Source organism: Vicia villosa, unplaced genomic scaffold (genome assembly GCF_029867415.1).
Source record: "Vicia villosa cultivar HV-30 ecotype Madison, WI unplaced genomic scaffold, Vvil1.0 ctg.001657F_1_1, whole genome shotgun sequence".
Taxonomy (NCBI): Eukaryota; Viridiplantae; Streptophyta; class Magnoliopsida; order Fabales; family Fabaceae; genus Vicia; species Vicia villosa.
In genome coordinates this window covers 23,928-29,544 of record NW_026705689.1, presented here as the reverse complement: position 1 = coordinate 29,544, position 5,617 = coordinate 23,928, and the positions used below count along the sequence as shown (strand labels likewise).

Sequence of the window (5,617 nt, the reverse complement as noted above, 5' to 3'; positions counted from 1 at the left end):
TACGGTTGAAAATCCCAATTAAAGTAAAAAGCTTTATTCTAAACATAATATTCAACTATTATCTCGAGTATCGAAACCAACCGAAAAGAAAAGTGAATTTTTCTCTCAATTAACATATCCAGCCGATGAAAAGAGTAACGAGCTTTCATTTTTCATCTCAACCAAATGGACCGAAGACAAAAGTAACGTACTTTGCATTACATATCCTACTTTATTTCGTCCACCTAAATAAAATAAAATAAATATTTCAATCAAGATCAATGCTTATTTTTGCCTTCAAAATTTTCAATCACCAACCCTAAAATTTTTATTTAAAAAAAAAAATTAAACATATCACCATATCAAAATCATATCTCATCACAAGTATCTTAATATTCATCACTAACATGCATGCTTACATCATTTCAAGCAATATCATTTAATTAAAACTTAAAAAAAGAGAATGAAATTAAAACAAGTAACAACATTGAACATGACAAACTTTGCTGTATGATTATTGGTGTAGCGACTCACAATATACATCTAATCCCAATTTGTTTCCAACTCACTTTCATGGACAATATTTGATATCCACACCTTTCCCATTTTTCCATTAATGTTCATTTAACAAGTCTAATTTCTATACACAAAGAAAAAACAAAAACAGGTAAAATAAATGCCCTCTAACTTTTTCAACCACTTGTTGGGTATGAAGCAAGCAAATTAGTAGGTACACAATGAGAATTGCTCCAAGACTTTGCATGCAATTTAAGAATCTCTCTTGCTTTCTCCTTAGCCTTATTTCCACTATCAACTTGAAGAACCAAACAAAGCTTAGCAACAACACCTATTTGCAGCATTTCTTGAATAACTATATGTTTTGCAGAGAATCTGGCAACTGATAGAAGAATCCTCACTGCTCTATCATTAGCCATTGTTGAAATCCTCAAAATTTTCTTTGAAACAATTGCTAAACCACATCCATGGCTTAAAAGTTCATATCTTCCATCAGCAGATTGACATAACATCTCCAAGAGCACCAAAATCATCTCACACGGCTTCCTTTCTTTGCAATCAAGAAGAAGTTCTATTAAAACAGAAACACAGCCTGATTCCACTGCTCTTACTCTATTTCTCCCAAATTCAACGAGTTGAATCAATGTTTGCAGTGTTGCCTTTGACGCCTTTTTTGATATCTGATCTTTAAGAAGCTGAACTAGTTCGACGAAAAACTCGGTTTTTAGATTTGCTAGTTCTGATGGATCAGCAACCTTTGACATAGATTTCAACAAAAAAACTGCGTATGTTCTTGAATCATAATTACCCTTTTGCATTAATCTCAATAAAGAGTCTAAAAATTCTCCATTGTTGAAGTTTAAGAGAGTTTTCAAACCTTGTTCGGTTAAATGAAGATTGTAAAGGATGCTTACAGCTTCATCTTCTGCACCAATATCAAAGTCAAAAGCAAAACCTTCAATATTATCATCATCAAGAATATTAGTTTCGGTTGATTCTGTTGTTGAAGATGAAGATGAACAGTTTGTGTTGTTTTTTGTTACTATTGATGCCAAGAACTCTACTGCACCGCAGATTCGATACACCGTCGATTTGTTTCGCTCTCGGAGGCTATTGTTTTGAGCTTTCTGAGTGATTGAATAAGCAGATGAGGTGAATCCGAAGACTCAGAAGCTTCTTTGAGGTGTTTTTCAATGAGGGTTTGTGTTGTTGGTGGTTTTGGAGTTGGAATCCTTTGTACACCATAAGAAGAGTTTAAGGTGCACCATGCTTGAATGAGTCTACGAAGAGTGTGGTTCGGTGTGAGAATAATGAGATTTTGGTGATCGTGTAAGAGTTGTTGTTTAGTGACAGGACATGTATTGTTTTGGGATGAAAAGAGCCATTTTTCGATGGATTGTCTGTCGTAGGTTATACCTGTTGAGACAGTAACCGGATCGTTCATGAGTTGAAGTGAAATAGGGCAAAGGAAAAATGGTGAAACATCAATCTCTTGATCCATTGTGTATGAATATTTCAGAAGCAGAAAACTTGGACTTTTTGAGAAGTTGTTGCTTTTTGGGTGAAGAGTTGAGAAAATGAATGAATTGGTTTGTTTGAGAGAGAGAAGGGTAGCGGTGTTGTTATTTATAGTTTTCAAATTGTTGGAAAGTCAATACACGTAAAAATATGCTCTTTCATTTATTTATTTCAAAAAGGGGAGAGAATGTGAGTTATGACTTTTCCATGTGAACAGTATTACTAAGGTATTACAGGAACTTGAACAAGGCAAAGTTTATCGGTGAAGAGTAAGGTTGTCATGAGCAAAAGGGAGGAAGACCACTTTGCATATCACTGGCAGTTTATATATTTATATAGGGAGAGCATATCAAGCGAGAGTATTTTATAATGAGAGATGAGAGGAACAAATATCAATCAGTGAATTCATCAAGAGAGAGAATGTTAATGCATTAATGTGGCTATTACATTCTCTTTCTTGATGAATCTAATGGTTGATATTTGTTTCTCTTATCTCTCATTATAAAATAATATATATTCTATGTGAATGCTATTTTTTTCTATGTGAGAATATAATAAATCGGATCATTTGATGAAGATTATGTTTCATTTTATTCCTCATTTATTATTAAAATAAATGATGATGGAGGAGAGAAAAAAAAACACATTCTCCACCCTTTATTTTAAAATTTAATAGTTTAGATTGATCCACATGTCACAAATTAATGACATGTAAATCACGTCACTAAAAATAATTTTTAAAAAATAAAATAAAACCTGGTTATTATTAATAAAGAAGGTTTTTATTATTAAAAATGTTTTTAAATATTATTTCTTATTCAAAATTAAAAAATATTAATAAAAAATATTTATTTAAATATATAATAAAATATAAATTATAATTAATAAACAAAATATGAATTGAAATTAATCTTACATAAATTAAAATTTGATATTCTACACAATTTCAAATAAAAATAAAACTAATTTTCTAAGAATCTTCTGGATCGAAAAAATCCTCCAATTTAATATCATCATTATTCCCTTGATCCACCTGTGCGCAACCAACTCCCACGTTTCTCACATGATATATATTAACTAAATAATCTATAAGATATTCTCACATAATATATAAACTTATATACTAAATTTTTTAAGATAAACATAATTATTTTATTTTTAGCCAACATATTATTCTTTTAACATAAAATATATAAATTTATTTTTTAATAACTTATATATAAATATAAATAAAAATATTAATTTTTCTTTTTTACCATTTCAACATAATAACATCTTATATATATATATATATATATATATATATATATATATATATATATATATATATATATATATATATATATATATATATATATATATATATATATATATAATAAAAAATTTATCTATATACAGTATATAATAGATATTCTGTATGTATATATATATATATATATATATTTATTAATTTTTCTTTTTTACCATTTCAACATAATAACATCTTTTATATATATATATATATATATATATATATATATATATATATATATATATATATATATATATATATATATATATATATAATAACATACTAAATACATATTGAATTTTCTGTTTTTACCAATATATATATATATATTATAAATTTTGTTTAACATTAAATTTTCTTTTTTACCATTTAAACATTTTAAATATTTTATTTGCCATTAAATAATAGATATTCTGTTTTAAAAAATAATAATATAATAAAAATTCTGTTTTACCTAATATATATATATATATATATATATATATATATATATATATATATATATATATATATATATATATATATATATATATATATATATATATATATATATATATATATATATATAAGGAGGGATATTCTTACTCCATGAGTAAGTTTAAAACACTTACTCCAAATCTTAATATATATATATATATATATATATATATATATATATATATATATATATATATATATATATATATATATATATATATATATATATATATTATAGACACATTTAATACATCTAGGTTTATTAATATTTTTCTACATTCGCTTATACTTAAGCAATTCTATTGTTGACATTTGCAGCTTGTCTCACTTGAATATTGTTTTATTCGATAAGTACAAATGCCTCTTACCTCATACGTATGATTGAGATTAGTTATTATATTTTTTCATCTAAATCAAGATCCAATTTGACCTTCAATTTTATTAATACGAATAGTGAATAAATAATACTGCGTCATGTTGCTTCTATTCTCAAAAAAAGAATGGTATCTACAAAAAAATCTTATACATTTACCAAATTAAATCCTAAGACAATCATAGCACATGGGTATTACTTTAAGCATAGGGTATCTGTGATTATTTACCCCTTTTGACTTTAAATTTTGTTGTTGATGATAATATTTTGACCTTCTCTTTTGAATAAATTAGTTGGTTGGTCTCTCTCTCCAACGTTGGTGTTTGATTATTAGCCGACATTTTAAAATGTTGATTTTTGGAAATTGGAATCCTCTGTGTCTAGAATCTACGCTGGGCCTGCAACTGCTTGCTTTGTATATCCCACTTGTCACCGCTATATTGACCAATTAAACTACTTGTTCATATCTGTTTTTGTTGGGTAAATACTATTCAATTTGTTTCTTGAAATTATAGGACTAGAATCAAGTCTCTCCTACATTAACAACTACTAACCATATTTTGAAATGTAATCTCTAAACTACATTTCAATATGTTTCTTGAAGATCTGCTTGGATTGGAATAATAGTTAACCTATGTGTTTGGCAAGATTCAACTGAAAATTGGAGCGAGGATATTATTGAGATATTCTACCCTAGAGACTTCATTAAATTGGCTCATATTATGTCAAAATGGCTTAATAGCATCCTATTTCTTAAGAAACTTTATCACTTATTATAATTTGTGAGAGCTCTCCATAATTATTTTTTCTAAAATTTGATATCAGGCATTGAGACTTCTTAATTTAAGAAGAATAATCCTACCATCTATTAGTAAGTGTTGTTTAAATACTGTACAAATATTCTCGTAGTTGGACGATGACAACACTGTAATTTTGATAATGACAACTGTCTAAAATATTGGTGTAAATTATTAAGTGGTTTTGCTCATGACGACTCTTCAAATAATTCATGATGATAGCAATCAACTAAAGAAGAAATATCTCTAAGTCTCATAAAAAAATCGAGTTTTAGTCAAAGTGTTAGCCATTAAGAAATCAAGTAAAGGAACTTGAAGACTTGAACTTATGATCTTCAAGGCTTGAAGGTGTGAAAGATCATTTTCCGTTATTAAGTACAAATCATTTGCATTTGAAGACACGTAAGTGAGAAATATTAGACTTCCTTCCTTTGTATAACTTATAGGACGTATGCTTTAGAATTGCTCTTACCAAGACACAACTTATTATGTAGCAAACATTACATACTGCATCAAACCAAAAGTATTTAATAAGATTAGTCTCATTAAGCATCGTCCTCGCTAGCTCCTCAAGAGATCATTTTTCCTTTCCACTAATCTATTTTTTTGAAGTTCATGGAGTAGAAAATGATGTTCAATTTCATTTGCATTACAAATTTTTGTAAA

General features: G+C 27.3%; 1 pseudogene; it reads right to left on the bottom strand.

Annotated features, from left to right (window-relative positions):
- Positions 1-246: 246 nt before the first annotated feature.
- LOC131636170 (E3 ubiquitin-protein ligase PUB22-like) lies at positions 247-2,102 on the bottom strand (annotated as a pseudogene).
- Positions 2,103-5,617: the final 3,515 nt, after the last annotated feature.